Source organism: Balaenoptera physalus, assembly GCF_965194825.1.
Source record: "Balaenoptera physalus genome assembly, chromosome: 20".
NCBI lineage: Eukaryota > Metazoa > Chordata > Mammalia > Artiodactyla > Balaenopteridae > Balaenoptera > Balaenoptera physalus.
In genome coordinates this window covers 55092047-55112481 of record NC_138901.1, presented here as the reverse complement: position 1 = coordinate 55112481, position 20435 = coordinate 55092047, and the positions used below count along the sequence as shown (strand labels likewise).

The window sequence follows — 20435 nt, the reverse complement described above, 5'->3', positions numbered from 1 at the left end:
AAAGTATCAAAGTCACGAAAAGCAAAGAAAGACCAAGAAACGGTGACAGATTGGAAGAGACTAAGGAGACATGACAACTAAATACGATGCAGTATCCTGGTTTGATCCCTGGAACAGAAAAAAAAAATTAATGGAAAAACTGGAGAAATTCAAATAAAGTTTTCAGTTTAGCTAATGGTATTGTATCAATGCTAATTTCTTAGTTTTGATAAACACGCTGTGGTTATAGAAGAAGTAATAAGGAAGATGTGTGAGGAGTATTTGGGAACACTCTACTGTCTTTGCACCCCACCTATAAATCTAAAATTTTTTAGATTTTTTCAAAAAAAATCTTTTTCAAAAAAAAAACTTATTCAAAAAAAAAGTTTAAAATTTCAGACTCTTTAGTATGGCTTATAAGGTGCTTCTCTTTCTGTCATCCTCTTTTATTATAACTATCTTATTATCAAAGTTTCCAAATATACACAAAAGCCCAGAAGACTCAGCATAATGAATCTCTGTGCGCCCATCACCCAGCTTCAACAATTATCAACATTTTTCAAATTTTATTATTACTCCCTGTGATAATGTGATAATATAAGAAATATATATTTGGTCTGCGTGCCCCATTTCTGGCACAAGAGCTTCTATAACCTGAGTGACAGAGGTGAGAGGAGCATCTTTTGTTATTCATAATAAGCCCCTTTCAACCATACCTGAGTTTAATAAGGTAACTCTAGGTGGGCCCTTATTTAACTTCAGGATGGAAGTTAGATACTAGAGGAACCAACCGTATGATTAGAGGGCTGAAACGTTCAGCCCCACCCCTTGCTCTCCAAGGGAGAGGAGCAGGGCTGGAGATTAAGTTAATCACCAAGCAACGTGCATAAAAATCCCTAAACGATGGGGTTCAGAGAGCTTCTGGGTTAATGAACACACTGAGGTACTGAGGCTGGCACACCTGGAGAGAACATGGAAGCTCCAGGCTACCCCCTCTTCCCTCACCACACCTTGCCCTATACCTCTTTTCCATTTTGCAGTTCCTTTATAACAAACCAGTAATAATTAGTAAACTGTTTTCCCGAGTTCTGTGAGCCATTTTAGCAAATTATTGAACCTGAGAAGGAGATCACAGGAAGCCTCAGTTTATAGTCAGTTGGTCAGAGGGCCCAGGGCTTGCAATTAGCATCTGAAGTGGGGGCAGTCTTTTAGGACTGAGCCCTTAACCTGTGGCAGTCTGTGCTCACTCTGGGTATTTCCTGTCAGAAGTGATTGAATTGGGACTTCCCAGGTGGTGCAGTGGTAAAGAATCTGCCTGCCAACGCAGGGGACACAGGTTCAATCCCTGGTCTGGGAAGATCCCACATGCCGTGGAGCAACTAAGCCTGTGCGCCACAACTACTGAGTCTGTGCTCTAGAGCCCACATGCTGCAACAACTGAGCCCGTGTGCTGCAACTGTTGAAGCCCACGTGCCTAGAGCCCGTGGTACGCAACAAGAGAAGCCACTGCAATGAGAAGCCCACGCACTGCAACGAAGAGTAGCCCCTGCTCGCCACAACTAGAGAAAGCCTGTGTGCAGCAATGGAGACCCAACGCAGCCAAAATAAATAAATACATACCCGGTTTAAAAAAAAAAAAAAGAATTGATTGAACTGTAGGACACCCAGTTGGTGTCAGGGTAGTTGGAGAATTGGTTGGTGTGAGAGAACAAACAAAAACAAAAGAAACACCTATTTGGTGTCAAAAGTGCTATTAGTAAAAACAGCTAATAGTTGGTGTCAGAAGTGAGATTTGCTAGACTGGCCCTAGCTCACAGAAATATGTGGTTTGAGAGGAGAAAGGATAAAAAGATGGGAGATGCAGAACCTTTGATTCCTGGGTGGCCATGTGGTCACCCATGGTATGGAGCAGCAGCTGTGCTGCACTCAGTTACTAAAGGTAAAAGTAACCAGTGGAATTTAAAGTTGGATTCAACTCCAGGAAGTTGTTTCACTAGATGCATAAGGAAATGCAAACCAAAAAGAAAAAAAGTGAAATATACAATCCCTTGGTGATTATTTGTAATAGCTAAAATGAAATTTAAAAAGAGTTCTGGTTTGGACTTTGGTGCTAGACTAAGCTTGGGTTTGAGTCAGTCTGAGTTTTGGCCACTAGCCTCAAAGCTATCCAGTAAATAATTAGCCTGGGACAACAGAAAGTACCTCTAAGGCCTCTGCTCACCAAGAAGGTAGTCAGCATGGGGGGAAGGCAAAAACCAAGGATCTACTGAAACCAGGAATATAGTTGTGAAGGAGTTGCTTCATTTTGTAGATTGGTATCATCAGCTTCCTGAAGGACCTTTACTAAAATGGATTGTGAGAGTGACTAATTTAGGGGCAGTATCTTTGTTTATAAGTGCTGCAGGATAGAACAGCATGTTTGGGTTGATACAGGACCCACAGTTCACTATTAAACAATCATAGATGGCTGTACGCCAACCAGACACACAGGAGGTTATTCCTGAGGAATAATCCTAAAGCTATCCAGGACCCACCAAAAGTCACCTCATTAGCATAAACTCAGGTATAGTCAAAGGGGCCTGTTATGTATAACAAAAGACACTCCTCTCACCTCTTATCACTCAGGAAATTCCAAGGGTTTTACACGCTTCTGAGCCAAGAACCTGGGATGAAGACCAAAATATGTATTTCTTACATCACAATATCACACACCCCCAGCTGTTTCCCAGAGTGTTTTAAAGCACACCCCAGACATCAGTTATCTCCCTTATATGCATCTATAACTAATAAAGGCTTTTAAAAAAATGTAACCACCATGCCATTATCATACCCAATAAACTTAACAATTATTCTTTAATATCATAATACCCAGTTCATATTCAAATTTCTTGAATTATCTCAGAAATGGCTTTTACAGTTGGTTTGTTACAATCAAGAAATGAATAAGATCTACACATGGCTTTCGGTTGTTATCGCTCTTAAGTTTTTTTGTTTTTTTCTGTAACAGAACTCCTTCCCTTTTTTATTTTCAGTCCACTGATTCAATGAGAAACTAAATCACTTGTCCTGTAGAATGTTCCTCATTCTGGATCTGGCTGATTATTTCCTCTGGGTGTTTTTTTAATCTGTTCATCTATATTCTTTAGTTCTATAATCTGGCAGTTAGATCTAGATGACAAGGCCCTTTTAATGTGGCCGCTGCCAACCTCCACAGGCTGATCTCATCCTGCTTCCTGCCCCCTCTCTACCCTCGAGCCAGGGGCTCTAAATGAAGACACGACACTCTCTCAGTGTGGAACTTCCCTGTTTTCTTGCACAATTAGTTCCTTCTCAGCCTAAAGCTCACTTCCTTAGGAAGGGAGGCCTTCCTTGACCCCAGATGAGGGTAGACACCCCCTGATAATACCTTGTAAATCCCCTACAGCCATAAAAGGGCAGCCTAGGTCCTTGGTGGATTGAGGGGAAAGAGAACTTTTCCCCACTCCCTTGGCCAGAAAAATAACCTCTCCCTAAGTTCCTGCCATCTCCTACATGAAAGCATATTGTTATCTCCGAGCAGCGGGGTTACTAAGGATTTGTTTATTCATGTTGTTTTGCTGTCCTGCTCATTTTTCTTCCGTGAACACACAGTACTTTTGTAATAAAGACGTTTAATTTACAAATTTGCCCACCTTAATAATTCACTTACTAAATACTGATTGAATGCACGCACGGCTTTGTGTTAGAGATGCAGTGGGGAAAAAAAAACAAGAGAATGGTCCCTGCTTCCATGAAATTTACGAGGATCCCTTACCCCCATCACTCTCTATCACATTACTCTCTTATTTTCTTTGAGCATGTATCACAGTTATTTTGTTATGTCATTCATTTATTTATGTTTATTACCCCTCCTCCTCCAATACACACTAAAAAGTGAATTTCATGAAAGGGGAGACCTTGTCTGTCTGATTATAACTATGCTCCAGCACAGTGCCTGGGACGTAATAGCCACTCGGCATTTACTAAAGGAATTTTTTTTTTTTCCTGGCTGCGCAGCTTGAGGGATCTTAGTTCCCTGACCAGAGACTGAACACCGGCCCACGGCAATGAAAGCACCAAGTCCTAACCGCTGGACAGCCAGGGAATTCCCTAAAGGACTTTTAGAAACCTATTCCTGCTATACTGGAGGGAAAATAGACTATGAGAGGGTAAGACTTGAGACAGATCAGCTAGGAGTTTTTGGTAGCAAAACAGGCAAGAGCTGATGGTGCCTTGATGCTGGAGAGAAACAGGTTAAATCCTAGGGCTAATGAGGAGGTAGAAATAACAGGTGGTGAGCAATCATATTGGAACAAGGGGAGGGCAGAGAAGGAGCTGAACGTTCCCAGCCAGGACAACCAGATCGAAGAAGGAAGTGCCGTGTGCTCAGCGGGGACAAAGGAAGAGGAGGGATGGAGTTAGAGCGGTTGGAAGGGGTGGGAGAGAAAGGTAATGAATTCAGGGTGGGACTTGTTAAGTTTGAAATGCTCATGGGACCTCGCGGTGGAGATTCTGGTAGGCAATTGACGTGTGAGATGGAACTCACACAACTAGGAGAGTGAATGAGGGCCCTAGAAAGAAGAAGGGGCCTTCAAAACAGAATCCTGGGGGAGGTAAGGATGGTCAGAGGAAGAGGAGCCAACTAGGAGAGGGAGAAGTGCTGAGAGCAGCGGAAAACCAGGAGGGTTCAGAAACAAAGAAAGGGTGGTCAGCTGTGCCAGACGCTGCTTAGGCCAGGTCAGATCAAGGTGAAGAAATGTCCCCTGTACTTCACAACAAAGACAAGAGAGTATTCAACAGAGTGGTGATGGCAGCCTTGAGAGGGTGGATAGTGAGAGGGAGGCGAATTGGAGGCAACAATTGGGCAACTTAGAGAATACAGAAGACCCTAAAAGGAAAATTCAAATGGCCCTCAATCCCAACACCCAGAGATAACCACCGTTGCCATTTTGCTGTGTTTAGAGTCTCTTTTATCAAAATGTACATATTTTTACAAAATTTAATCATATTGTACATCATGCTAACTAGCTTGCTCTTTTAATAAAACAATATGTTATGAACAGCTTTTGGGGACTTCCCTGGTGGCACAGTGGTTAAGAATCCGCCTGCCAATGCAGGGGGCACGGGTTCGAGCCCTGGTCCGGGAAGATCCCACATGCCGTGGAGCAACTAAGCCTGTGCGCCACAACTACTGAGCCTGCACTCTAGAACCCAAGAGCCACAACTACTGAGCCCTCGCGCCACAACTACTGAAGCCCATGTGCCTAGAGCCCATGCTCTGCAACAAGAGTAGCCACCGCAATGAGAAGCCTGTGCACCGCAACAAAGAGTAGTTCCCGCTCACCGCAACTAGAGAAAGCCCGCACGCAGCAACGAAAATCCAACGCAGCCAAAAATAAAAAGTAAATAAATAAATAAATGTATAATATGTTATGAACAACTTTTTATGTCATTAGACAGTCTCTTTGTCTCATCTGTCTATACAGATGGCTGTATATTAGTTTACTTTATGAATGTGACATGGCCTAGTGGGACATTTAGGCAGTTCCTAATTTTTCTCTATTATAAAGGAAGGAGGAAGTAGAAAGTGTCCCAGCTGGGAACGAAAGCGGGACCCAAGACTGTCTGGGCCTCCGTGGTGGGCGGGGAGTTGATATGCCTGAGACACTTCGCATGGAGTTTCCGGCCAAGGAAGGAGGAAGGCAGTTTGCAGGGTCCGAGGTAGAGGCGTAGGATGAGGAAGACAACATGGGCCTGTGTGGGGTGCTAGTCCCAACCCAGCCTCGTGGACACAGATCTGAGGCCTAGAAGACAGGAACCACAGACAGAAGCCAAAGAGCTGCTGTAAAGCCGAGGGGCATGAAGAGCACAGCACAGCACCTACAGCCCAGGAAGCAAAGTCATACGCTTCCACTGTCAACACGCCAGAAGTCCACACTTGCCAACATACCTGTTCTCACCTTGACTTATCCCCACATGACTCTGTTCATCCCCTCTTGGGTTCAATCTCCTACCTCCTCCCTTTCCTGCCCCAGATCCTCTCATTGGACCCTCTAGGATTTAAGATCAACAAGATCCCCCAAATCATCCACCTCTTCTCTTGGTTTTCCCTTTGCCTTCTTGCTCTCAGAAACTTGGTGCTCCTCCAAAGCCACTACCCCCTTGCAACCCTTTGAAGAAATATTTTTTCTCCCACATTCCACAAATTCTGAGATGAGGCAGTTGTCTTTCTTACCGTATGTTTTTGCTTCCAGAAAATTTCTCCTCCCTCCAAAACCCCAGCCTCTTTGAAGCACATGCCAGGAGACTAGACCAGCCATTACCCTTCCTGTGGCAATCATCTTGTAACATCTACCAGCTTCATCAAGGGCTGAAGCATTTGGCTTATGTTTACTTCTCCATCATTAATCATGTCTTCATTTGTGTAACTAAGACATCCATTGAGATAATCCATCCAACAGCCCAACCTCTCAGCTCCCTGTCCTCTTCTCTTCCCCCCCTCCTCAGCCACACGCTCCAATAGCCAAACCCTAGAGCCCTGTCATTACCAGTAACGGCACCTCTTCCAACCTTCTGATTCCCAGCGCCCCACTACTATCCATCCTTCTAGTCCCCTCTCTGATATCCTCAGTTCAACAATCCTTCAACCTTTCAGGTTCTTTAGTCCACATTTTCACTGTCCATCACCCTCTTCACATCTTCACATCCCACCTCACCCAGTTTAGGTCCGATTGTCCATGACTATAATGATTCCTTCGCACACACTCTTAATGCTCTTGTCCCACCATTTTCCTTGCAAAACTGCAAGAAGGATCAAACCAAACTCCACCAACAATGAGACTTTCCCTGAGCAACTGAGCACGGCTGGGGATAAACAAGTGTGCTGACAAATCTCACTTTGAATGTGTAACAACAAATCACAAGTGGGCTCGTAGCACACCCAACCATCCTATGATTTCTCTGCTCAATACTCTCTTCTGCCCTCTGAAATTCCCCTTCTTGCCTCGGATGGCAACACTGCACGCCCCCATCCTCAGAACTTCCTCATCTTTCCACCAGCGCTTCTTATGATATCTATTCCCCGCAATTTCCGTTTTTCTGTTTGTTTTTTGGTCATTCATGTTAAATGCATTCCTCAAATGTCTGGTCATCCTTTCTTCTCCATTCACATCCCAACCACTCCGATGAAGAGTACCCCTGTTGAGATAATGCCAAGCCCAATGGTCAGTATTCACTCTCTTAGCAGAATTTAACAGAGTTGTTAAATGCACTCGCTCTTTGAAGCACTGTGTTGGCCTCTGGGACAGCACATTCTCCTGGTTTTCCTCCCCCTTTGCTAGGGTATCCTTTTGCTGTCTCCTCCTCCTCTTGCCTCTCTGTCTATCCTCTACTCTCCTTTCTCCCTCGCCCTCCACACCTGTCTTCCCCGTGCTTCCTCGTGTTTATTTTGTTTCTAATATTTATTTATTTATTTAGCTGCGCCCGATCTTAGTTGCGGCATGCGGTATCTTTAGTTGCGGCATACAAACTCTTAGTTGCGGCATGTGGGATCTAGTTCCCTGACCAGGGATTGAACCTGGGCCCCCTGCATTGGGAACGTGGAGTCTTAGCCACTGGACGGCCAGGGAAGTCCCTTTTTTTTTTTTTTAAGTATTTATTTTTGGCCATGCCGTGCAGCACGCGGGATTTTAGTTCCCTGACCAGGGATCGAACCCATGCCCCCTGCAGTGGAAGTGCAGAGTCTTAAACACTGGACTGCCAGGGAAGTGCCTGCTGTGCCCATTCTTTGCAGGCCAAGCCCGTTTCCCCAGGGCCTTTGCACTTACTGTTGCCTTCGCTGGAACACTCTTCCTCCCAAATCCCACTCCCTTCCTGAAGGTCACTGCCTCAGAGAGACCTTCCCTGACCTCACTAACTAAAATAGCCTGTCAGTCTACCTCCTTGTTTCCTTTTTCTTCACAACACGTATTTCTCCCTAAAGTTGTATATGTATTGTTGACTTGTTTATTGTCTGCCTCTCCCCAACTGAATCCCCGGCATATTGAACAATATCTGGTACACAGTAAGTACTCAATAAACCTTTGTCATATGAAAAAAAGAAAAGGAGAGGGAAGAAAGAGAGAAAGAACAGGTAAGCAAAAAGCCTGAGAAAACAGGTTTCAGTTAAAGCCAGCTTAAATCACCAGCTCCTTCCCTCTGCATAGTCCATCAATCATGTTGATGGTAGCACAGCAATTACAAGCACAAGAGTCTGCCAGGCATGAGTACAAGTCCCAGTTTGACTGATGTCAGCTGTGTGGTTTTAAGCAAGTTACTTAATCTCTCTGAGCCACATACCCCCCTTCGGCAAATTTTTATGAGTGCCTATTTACAACAGAGGCATTACGCCATATCTGTTGTGAGGATTATATAAGATAATTTATGAAATGTCTCTGATACCAATCATAAGTGCTAATCATAAGTACTCAGTAATCTGGTGTCATTTATGACCATTCTTCAAGTTTTGCCATGATACATTTTCATCTGTTTATAATCATCTGTGTTTGCAATCCAGATTTTCCCAGTGATCAAAGAATTATTTAGGACTGTTTTGGTGGGTTTTGTTTTGTTTTTTTTGTTTTTGGCCATGCCACACAGCATGCCGGATCTTAGTTCCCTGACCAAGGATTGAACCCGTGCCCCCTGCAGTGGAAGCGTGGAGTCTTTCTTTTTTTTTTTTGGCTGTGTTGGGTCTTCGTTGCTACGTGGGGGCTTCCTCTTCGTTGCTGCGTTTGGGCTTCTCATTGCGGTGGCTTCTCTTGCTGCGGACCACGGGCTATAGGCCCGCAGGCTTCAGTAGCTGCTGCATGCAGGCTCAGTAGTTGTCGCTCACGGGATCTAGAGCGCAGGCTCAGTAGTTGGGGCGCATGGGCTTAGTTGTTCCGAGGCATGTGGAATCTTCCCAGACCAGGGATTGAACCCGTGTTCCCTGCATTGGCAGGTGGATTCTTAACCACTGTGCCATCAGGGAAGCCCAGAAGCGTGGAGTCAACCACTGGACCACCAGGGAAGTCCCAGGACTGTTTGGGGGTTTTTTAAGGTTGGATTTTTTTACTTAAACATTTGTAAATTTCTGGTTTATTGCATTGTGGTTGGAGAAGGTGGCCAGTACAATTTCAAGTTTGGGGTTATCTGGTATTTCCTTCAGAACTTCATATTTTATCAATATTTATAAATGTTTCATTGACATTGAAAAATGTGTGTTCTCCATTTATGAGATACAAAGTTCAAGAAATATCATTTGAAGGCAAGCTCCAGGATGGAGACTTTATCTATTGCTGTATTCCTGGTATCCAGCAAAGGTCATGGTGCACATCAGACACATTCAGTAAATATTTGCTGAATGAGTGGCTAATTAATCAATCACCTTATTATCATTTAGATTCTCAATACCTTTGTACCTTTGTGTATTTTTTCTTACTTCATCGGCCAAAGACTGCTGAGTTACGTCACAGTTTCTCACCACTATTATATTTTCTAGTCTATATAGCTATATAGATATATATATAGTTTCCCAGGGTATTTCTAAGTATTTGGACTTTATATATTTCAATACAATATGATTTCGTGCCTAAAGGTTTATGGCTGTTATATAATCATTGTAAATATACCCTATATCAATATAAAATGAACACTTAACAAAACATTATCTATACCATATGGTTTAATTTTATTATGCATTTATTATTTGGAATAAGCAAAACATAATAATAAAATTCAAAATGTGCAATAGTACCTTTTCATAAAAGTGAAAAGTAATTTCCCTTTCCCTCTGGTCTCCCATTGCCCTGTTTCCCTCCCCTGAGGCAACTACTGTTAACAGAATTTTGCTGATTAGCCTAATTTGGAAACATTAATTTTTTTCATAGAGTTTAAAATAGTTACATGAATTGTTTTGATCCATATATTTGGTATAATTAGTGATCTTATTTTATGTTTTCTCTTTCTTATGCCTCCTTGATGCTTTATATTCTGCTATATGGATTACATTTTCTTTGCTTTTATCTTCTCTGGAGGTTTGCAAGGCATATATCTCATTTTTTATTTCTCTAATGTTTTCCTTTAACATTTCCAAAAGTATTCTTAACTTGTATTTCTTGACTTGAAGTCAAGAATAAAATAACATGGGAATTCCCTGGCGGTCCAGTGGCTAGGACCCCGCGCTTCCACTGAAAGGTGCACAGGTTCGATCCCTGGTTGGGGAACTAAGATACCGTATGCCATGTGGCATGGCCAAAAAAAAAAAAGAGTAAAATAACATGCTATGAGTCTCCCCAGTTAAATCAAGAAGTTAAGCATATCTGTTTCCTCCCCTCCTCAGATAATGTTGATAAAACTGGGAGTTACAGATAGAGATTGTTATTATTGTTCTAATCTTGCTCTGTGGTTGTAAGGGAGACTTACCCACCTGTTAAGGGTTCAATTGTATCTCCCCAAAATTCATATGTTGAAGTATTAACCCCCAGTACCTCAGAATGTGACTGTATTTGGAGACAGGGTCTTTAAAGAGGTAATAAAGTCAAAAAGAGGTCATTACAGTGGGTCCTAATCCAATATGATGGATGTCCTTATAAAAAGAGGATATCTGGACACCAACGTGTAAAGAAGAAAGATCATGTGAAGACACAGGGAGATGGCCGCCACCTACAAGCCAAACAAAGGGGCCGCAGAAGAAACCAATCCTACTAATGCCTTGATCTCAGACTTCTGACCTCCTGAACTGTGAGAAATAAATGTCTGCTCTTTAAGTCACCCAGTCCCTGGTACTTTGTTATGGCAGCCTTAGCGAACGAATACATCACCCAAAATAACTCAAGGAAAAAGGGGATCATGGGCAAGCCCCCTCTCATGGTCCCACACAGTGTCTCTAACGACCCTCTAGAGAGGAACCTATAGAGGGGGACGGAGCACGATGTATTACCGCCTGCCCTGCCCTGCCCTCTGTGGGCATCTCTTCCTTGACACTCAGTGGTCCCTGATGAGGATGCAGTGACTGATGCCTCTTGGATGACATTGACCAGGAAGTGACCCTCCCCTGCTCAGGATTCTGCCTTGCTAGCTTCCCATTATAAGGAGGTAAACAATATTTACTGCAACATTTAGATATCTTCCCCTGGAGGGAACGAGGAGAGAGACACCAGGCATGAACTCCTGCTCTAGTGACCTTGTCCCTTGCCCCACACCCGAGATTGTGTCTCACTGGCAGATAACTCATTTCCAACGCTCCACCTCTTTCCACAATTCTCTCCCAATCCCTGCTGAGTTGATGCCCTTTTCTCAGGAAACACCACCCCTTCCTTCCTATGGAAAGAATCTATTCCCCAAACCTTCTTGGGCCTTGTAAACATTATAGCCAAATGCATTTTTCCTGGTATGCAGTGCCTACTCACCACAAACATACAGTGGAGGGCGACTGTGGGTGCGTGGGTGCAGCGAGCTCAGTCTCCAGGGGTCTCAGCTGGGAGAGGGAAGAGAAGAGAAATGCTGAAGGGTTGTATCTGCAACCCTGAATTCAAACACTCCACACCATCTGATGAATATTTCCCTTCTGAAGACTCCATCTGGTCCTCATCTGGCTGATAACACTGGCTTCACCAAGCTAAGAGAGCATTCACCCTCCACCCTACCCAGGTTACATTACAAAACATCCGCAGTCGAAATTCATAGGGTCCTCTGAACAGCGTCACTCTTACGCCTGGGTCTCCCTCCATACCTCTCACTTCCATGGTTTTGACTTCCCCACTTCAGGGAAAAAAAACACTACCCATTCAGTTGCCCAAACCCCAAATTTAGAAACCATCTTTGATTTCCTTCTTTTTTTCCATCACCTCCACATTCAACTCGCCCGTGATCCAGTTCTCTCCCTATGCATCCCCGTGGTCCACACCTACGTCATTTCTCACCTGGGCTACTGTGATAGCCTCCTCACATTGGTCCCCCTGCTTCCACTCTTCCCCACCTCTGCCAATACAATCCATTTGCCAGGCATCACCAAAATGATCTTTTAAAAATTAAATAAAATCATGTCACTCCCTTGCTTAAAACCCTCCAAAGCCTTCTAGACTCCCCAGAAGGCCCTACATGATCTAGCCCCTGCCTACCTCTCTCATCTTGCCTGTCTCCTCCTCTTGGACCTCTCTGCCCCATCCTAATCACTAACCTCTTTCTGGTTCCTTAATACGACTCTTCTCCCCCAGAGCCTTTGCCTGTTCCCTCAACCAGAATGTGCTTTGCCTCCAGCTCATCACATTGCTGTCTCCTCCCGTCCTTCAGGCCTCCTCTGAGAGGCTCCCCTCTCTGAGTGGAAGCAACAGAGCATCATGGTCAAGAGCACAGACCCTGGAGCCAAACTGCCAGGATTCTAGTGCAGGCTCTTCCAGTTTCCTGATCTGCAAAACAGGGATGAGGACAACCATTCCGCTTCCTCATAGGTTTGTTATGAGAATTACAGGAGTTAATACATGTTAAATACTTAGACTGGCATACAGGTGAGACAGTATTATGATGTCAGTTGTTATTATTATTATATCCTGCAGGCCCACTGCTAACATTTGTAAGGCCTAGGACAGCAGCACAAATGAAGGCACACGTACTGTAAGTCTAAATATTTTATTGTATATGGGACTTCCCTGGCGGTCCAGTGGTTAAGACTCTGCACTTCCAATGCAGGGGGCGTGAGTTCAAACCCTGGCTGGAGAACTAAGACCCCACATGCCACGCGGCCCCCAAAAACAAAAACAAACAAAACCAAAAAATAAATATTTTATTGTATAAATCAAGCTATGCTCAAGGCCAGGCCCATACATATTCACCCCCTTGGCCTGCTCACCTCCTCGTAATCCAGAGGCTAAAGGAACCAAATTCTTCCCGGACCAGGGCTGCTGCCTGCAAGCCTGAGGGTTAGCCCAGAACTGGTGGGCAGAGTGAACAGAGCTGCCCAGATGCCTATATGGTTGACCGAGACCCACCACCACCCCCAACAGCAGACTCTCAGCCTCCCATCCACTCCAATTGGCCCATTGCTCTCTCGTAATTCCTATTTGCTCAGTTGCTTACCACCCTTGCAAAACCCTTCTCACAGGCCAAAAGGGAGGGAAAGGGGCCTCGTGTTTCAGCATTTGTGATACACCGGGCGCCCTGCAGCCTTGCCACCAAAGTGCGGTCCTTGGGAAGAGAAGCCTCAGCATCACCCGGGCGCGTGTTAGAAATGCAGACTCTCTGGTCCCCTCCTAGCCCTGCCAACTCAAAATCTGCATTTTAACAAGATCCCCTGGAGACCTGCATAAAGTTAAGCAGAGAGCCAGGTAGGGGCCCCTCTTGCCCAGGTCTCAGTGTGGTTCTGGTTCCCTAACCACAAGAGCTAGAGTAGCCACTGGCCCAAGTCACTCCCCATCACATCACATTGTTGATTTCCTTCATAAAACTTAGTATAGTCTCTAATTTCTAGTTTACTGCCTGTCTCCCAAAGTGTAATATAAGCTACAGGGAGGGACCTTGTCTGTCAAGTGTTTAGTGCTGGATTCACTGGGTCCAGAACTGGGCCTACACAGAGAATTCCACTAAGACATCTTCAATTATAATACACGCTATTATTTTATGTACCACTAAGAAAAAAATGCTGCCTGGTAAATTATAACACAATGCTTTCTAAGCACTTAAAATATGTATTGTATGCTAATTAAAAGTTATTTTAGGCCCTTCAAAAAGAAAATCATTCTGGTGCATACATGAAAAGAAAACTGTAAGTAAAACAAATTGGTTAAAATATTCACAAAGTTTCTTCCGAGTCCAACTCTTCTGATTCATTTTCTGACTGACCTCTCTGCCATTAAGGGCACTGGTGATGCAGCACTTCTCAAGACTGATCCCCTACTGTCACCGAGATTTTCTTCCAAACTGCTGGTGCTTTCCTGTTTTACCTCATGGTAAATCATGTGGTAAATTAACACCTTCACTCACGTCCAATTTTTGCCCCACTACTTTGCTTCCATGACTTTCTTAATATATCATTAGTTTTTTTTAAAATTAATTAATTTATTTATCTTTTGGCTGCATCTCATGGCATGCAGAACCTTAGTTCCCCAGCCAGGGATCGAACCGTGCCCCTTGCAGTGCAAGCGCAGAGTCTTAACCACTGTACCACCAGGGAAGTCCCTATCATTAGTTTTTTTGTCTCAATTTTAAAACACAATGTAATCTTTTGGGAGACTTTTCAAAATTGAAATATAACTGACATATAACATTGTATATATTTTAAGTGTACAACATAATGATTTGTACACATACATTTATATACATATATATGTATGTGTAACTGAGTCACTTTGCTGTACAGAACAAATTAACACAACATTGTAACATTTTTTTTAATTTATTTATTTATTTTTGGTTGCGTTGGGTCTTCGCTGCCGTACACACACAGGCTTTCTCTAGTACTGTCGAGCAGGGGCTACTCTTCATTGTGGTGCGCGGGCTTCTCATTGCTGTGGCTTCTCTTTGTTGCAGAGCACGGGCTCTAGGAGCACAGGCTTCGGTAGTTGTGGCACGCGGGCTCAGTAGTTATGGCTCGCGGGCTCTAGAGCGCAGGCTTGGTAGTTGTGGAGCACGGGCTTAGGTGCTCTGTGGCATGTGGGAACTTCCCAGACCAGGGCTCGAACCCATGTCCCCTGCATTGGCAGGCAGACTCCTAACCACTGCACCACCAGGGAAGTCCCAACACAATATTGTAAATCAATTATACTTCAATAAAATTTCTAAAAAAAGATCTACTGTCTTAGCTTGGACACTTTTTTAAAAAATAGACTATATTTTTTTAGAGTAGTTTTAGGGTCACAGCAAAAGTGAACAGAAAGTACAGAGCATTCCACATACCCACTGCCCCCACACGTGCAGAGTCTCCCCCAATATCAACATCCCCCATCAAAGTGGTACATTTGTTATAATCAATGAACCTACATTGACATATCATTACCACCCAAAGTCCATAGCTTAAATAAATAAATAAATTTTAAAAAAACAACATTGTTTATATAGGGTTCACTCTTGGTGTTGTACATTCTATGGGTTTTGACAAGTGTCTAATGACATGGATCCACCATTATAATATCATACAGGATAATTTCACAGTCCTAAAAATCCTCTGAGCTCTGCCTATTCATCTCTCCCCATCCCCCAACCCTTGGCAACCACTGACCTTTTTACTGTCTCCAGAGTTTTGCCTTTTGCAGAGTGTCATATAGTTGGAATCACATAGTGTGTAGCCTTTTCAGATTGTTCCTTTCACTTAGAAATAGGCATTTAAGTTTCCTCTATGTTTTTCATGACTTGAGAGCTTATTTCTTTTAATGTTGAACAATATTCTATTGTCTGCATGTACCACAGTTTATTTAGCCATTCACCTACTGAAGGACATCTTGGTTGCTTCCAAGTTTTGGCAATCATGAATAAAGCTGCTATAAACATCCATGTGCAGGTTTCTGTGGGGACATAAGTTTTTCAAATCATTTGGGTAAATACCTAGAAGCATGAGTCCTAGGTCTTATGGTAAAAGTATGTTTAGTTTTATGACACTGCCAAACTTTCTTCCAAAGTGCCTGTATCATTTTGCATCCCCACTAGCAATCAATGAGAATTCCTGTTGCTCCACGTCTTCATCAGCATTTGATGTTGTCAGTGTTTTGAATTTTGGCCATTCTAATAGGTGTGTAGTGGTATCTCATTATTGTAGGGAAATGACATATGATGTTGAGCATCTTTTCCTGTGCTTATTTACCATTTATATATCTTCTTTGATGAGGTGTCTATTCAAGTCTTTTGCCCAATTTTTACATCAGGTGGCTCTTTTTTCTTCTTGTTCAGTTTTAAGAGTTCTTTGTATGTTTTGAATAACAATCCTTTATCAGATATGTCTTTTACAAATATTTTCTCCCAATCTGCAACGTGTCTCCTTATTCTCTTGACAGTGTCTTTCACAGAGCAGAAGTTTTTAATTTCAGTGAAGTCCAGGACTTCCCTGGCGGTCCAGTGGTTAAGACTTCATGCTTCCACTGCAGGAGGCATGGGTTCGATCCCTGGTCAGGGAACTAGGATCCCACATGCCACGTGGCGTGGCCAAAAAATAAAAATAAATTAATTAAAATCAATGAAGTCCAGCTTATCAATTATTTCTTTCGTGGATCACACACAGAAGTTGGTTCTGCCTTTGGACATTTTAATTACCTGAACCAATAAATGCTCTTTTTGTTTCAGTAGAGTTGAGTTTCTGTGACCTGATAAGTTTCCTTAAAATGGACTCTAGTCATGGCCGGCAATAAATGATTGACATCTTTACTACTGTTAATATAATTTTTACAATTTACACTATATATTTTATCTTTAAAAGGATTTTTTGAAACTTATATTCAGTGTCATAACTGGGTTTATAAAAATTATTTCCAGTTATGCCAAGATTACACATTTTTGGAGTTTTTATTTCACTTCATCTCTTGGTGAGTTAAAATATCTTAAAAAAAAAAAAAAAAAAGGAGAAGAAGGAGACATAGTGGTATTTCCAAACCTAAACATTCTCAGAAATGCAGTTCTGTTGCCCTTCACACGCAAGAGGAAACTTGCATACACGTACAATAACTGACTCATAGCTTGTGTCATGACTATATATGTTGCTCCCTTGTCTTCTGGGCATTTAGTGTTACAGAGACGGCTCAAGCCTGAACGACTTTTGTTCCTTTCTAGGAAGCCTTTTAACTTTGCTGAGCTGTATTCTTTTTTTTTTTTTTTTAATTAATTTATTTATTTATTTTTGGCTGTGTTGGGTCTTCGTTTCTGTGCGAGGGCTTTCTCTAGTTGCGGCAAGTGGGGACCACTCTTCATCACGGTGCGCAGGCCTCTCACTATCGCGGCCTCTCTTGTTGCGGAGCACAAGCTCCAGACGCGCAGGCTCAGTTATTGCAGCTCACGGGCCTAGTTGCTCCGCGGCATGTGGGATCTTCCCAGACCAGGGCTCGAACCCGTGTCCCCTGCATTGGCAGGCGGATTCTCAACCACTGCGCCACCAGGGAAGCCCCTGAGCTGTATTCTTTAATTCACATATTTCGTCAGGATGGATCTGGGTTCAGTTCACTTTTAATACTTCACCTGGGATACAGTACGCCCTCCAGCCCACTAACTCAAGTGGAGCCGCGCCCTGGGGAAGCCTTCTCCGAGCACAGATTTGTCACCTGTGACGTCACTCCCACCAGCTCTGTTCTTATCTTTGGGAGCAGCTGGTTTCCTTACCTTCCGTCTCTATTCTCCCTCTTATCTTCCCTTGTGCTGTTTTGATCGCTGGTCCTTTTTTTCTAATCTTTTGGTCCTTTTCCTGTGCATCTTGCTCAAGTTTGTCCTCGGTATCCCTCTCCCGCTTTGCCCCACTTTCAGTCTTGTTCTTCAGTGCTTCTCACGTGGACTTTAGCTCTCTTTGTGCATTTTTTGAGTTTCTCCTTCTTCCCCAAACACGCCCTGGTGCCTTTTCATCTCAGTCTTTCATTCCTTAAAGAACTCTGCTCCTCCTTCTAGTGAAACCCTTCCTGAAAATTCCTTCCAAATCCTACAGTAAATATTTCTCAAGAGTTCTGTTTCTTTCTTTCAGTCTTCAGGACGATGTGCCCTTTCCCTTGTTTTGATGAAGTTTTTCAGAATCCCTATAATGTTTTTAACATTATTATTCCGTGCATACGGAGTTGTACAAAATGTAATAGAAATGAATACACAACCACCCCCCACACACAACTTTTCTTTTTTTCTCTTTACTTACCCTGAAAAGCAGAACCATCTCTCAGACTCAGGACTGATGAACTTGTAATGAATATGCAGCTTCTCTTGGCCCTACTCCCTGTCCATCAGGACAATGGCTGAATCCCCGCTCCAGGCTTAAGTGGGAAGACCCGCGACATGGGTATCACAGCTGCTCTAGTGGTTCAACATCACTTCCGGTGACTCAGCAGAACCACGCATCCTCTGCCTCACCTCGGACCCGGGCTCCCCACCTCTACTCCCCAGTGCTTCTTCCTCCTGCACTGTTTCTGAATACCTGTTCTCTACACAATTCTCTTCCTATGGCTTCTGCTTATTTATGGATTCAGTTGCCTTGTGGCTTTTGCTCACTCCCTGCTTTCATACTTCTCTCAGTTCCCTCTGATGACTCTCAGGTTGGGGCCATCCTTCTCTCTGATGACTCTCAGGTTGTCTTCAGTCAACTTTCCCAAGAATGAAGATCCAATTCATTGATCAGTCATCATTCAGTGAGGGTACCTCTCTCTGTTGGGCAGAGTTCTTACCTCAAGCAACCACACAGGTCTCTGGTTTCATGTCTGCTTTTGGGTTGGCTACTCCTTCTTGGATCAATCAGCTGTGGCCTAGATAATGGGGTCTGTGTCAGTCAGCTATTGCTGTGGAACAAAAAAATCCCACGAAGTCTTAGTGGTCTACAAATATCAGCATTTATTTCACTCATACATTGGTTTCACTCAACATTGGTTGAGTGAAACCAATGTGTGGATTGGTTGGAGGTCAGCTGATGTAGGCTGGGATCTTGTATCTTACACCTTCCTTTTACCAGTGAGCTAACTCAGGCATGTTCTCCTAAAGCCCATATCTGGGTCTCACGCATGCAACTGTGAATCCCTGTACTCTCCAGCACAAGGCTCTGTCCACAGCAACGGCTTAATGAATTCATCTCTGTGTCAAAAAAGACTCTTTAGAAAATTCCCTGGCAGTCCAATGGTTAGGACTCTGTGCTTTCACTGCCGAGTGCCTGGGTTCAACCCCTGGTCAGGGAACTGAGATCCCACAAGACACACTGCAGGGCCAAAAGAAAAAAAAAAAAACTACAGATTCAATGCAATCCCTATCAAATTACCAATGGCACTTTTCACAGAACTAGAACAAAAAAAAAAATCTTAAATTTTGTATGGAGAGACAAAAGACTCCAGATAGCCAAAGCCACAGTAATCAAGACGGTATGGTACTGGCACAAAAACAGAAATATGGATCAATGGAACAGAATAGAAAGCCCAGAGATAAACCCACACACATCTGGTCACCTTATCTTTGACAAAGGAGGCAGGAATATACAATGGAGAAAAGACAGCCTCTTCAATAGGTGGTGCTGGGAAAAATGGACAGATACGTGTAAAAGGATGAAATTAGAACACACCCTAACGCTATACACAAAAATAAACTCAAAATGGATTAAAGACCTAAATGTCAGGCCAGACACTATAAAACTCTTAGACGAAAACATAGGCAGAAGACTCTATGACATAAATCACAGCAAGATCCTTTTTGACCCACCTCCTAGAGTAAGGGAAATAAAAACAAAAATAAACAAATGGGACCCAATGAAACTTAAAAGCTTCTGCACAGCAAAGGAAATCATAAACAAGACGAAAAGACAACCCTCAGAATGGGAGAAAATATTTCCAAACAAAGCAACTGACAAAGGATTAATCTCCAAAATATACAAGCAGCTCATGCAGCTCAATATCACAAAAACAAACAACCCAATCCAAAAATGGGCAGAAGACCTAAATAGACATTTCACCAAAGAAGACATACATATGGCAAACAAATACATGAAAAGGTGCTCAAAATCACTAATCATTAGAGAAATGAAAATCAAAACCACAATGAGGTATCACCTCACACTGGTCAGAATGGCCACCATCAAAAAATCTAGAAACAATAAATGCTGGAAAGGGTGTGGAGAAAAGGGAACCCTCCTGCACTGTTGGTGGGAATGTAAATTGATACAGCCACTATGGAGAATAGTATGGAGGTTCCTTAAAAAACTAAAAATAGAACTACCATATGACCCAGCAATCCCACTACTGGGCATATACCCTGAGAAAACCATAATTCAAAAAGCTACATGTTGGGCTTCCCTGGTGGCGCAGTGGTTGAGAATCTGCCTGCCAATGTAGGGGACGCGGGTTCGAGCCCTGGTCTGGGAAGATCCCACATGCCGCGGAGCAACTAGGCCCGTGAGCCACAACTACTGAGCCTGCGCGTCTGGAGCCTGTGCTCCGCAACAAGAGAGGCCGCGATAGTGAGAGGCCCGCGCACCGCGATGAAGAGTGGCCCCCACTTGCCACAACTAGAGAAAGCCCTCGCACAGAAACGAAGACCCAACACAGCCATAAATAAATAAATAAATAAATTTAAAAAAAAAAAAAAGCTACATGTACCACGATATTCATTGCAGCACTATTTACAATAGCTAGGACATGGAAGTAACCTAAATGCCCATCAACAGATGAATGGAGAAAGAAGATGTGGCACATATATACAATGGAATATTACTGAGCCATAAAAAGGAACGAAATTGAGTTATTTGTAGTGAGGTGGATGGACCTAGAGTCTGT

At 43.3% G+C, this 20435-nt stretch overlaps 1 long non-coding RNA gene across 2 annotated transcripts in view; it reads right to left on the bottom strand.

The window, feature by feature from the left end:
* Positions 1-20435, bottom strand: part of LOC309649900 — a 33760-nt gene that overhangs the window by 5947 nt on the left and 7378 nt on the right. For both annotated transcript variants that reach the window (XR_014257351.1, XR_014257352.1), the window contains exons 3-4: positions 18351-18461; positions 11427-11494 (exon numbers count right to left, since the gene is read on the bottom strand). This is a non-coding gene — a long non-coding RNA (uncharacterized lncRNA). The remainder of the gene's footprint in view (positions 1-11426; positions 11495-18350; positions 18462-20435) is intronic.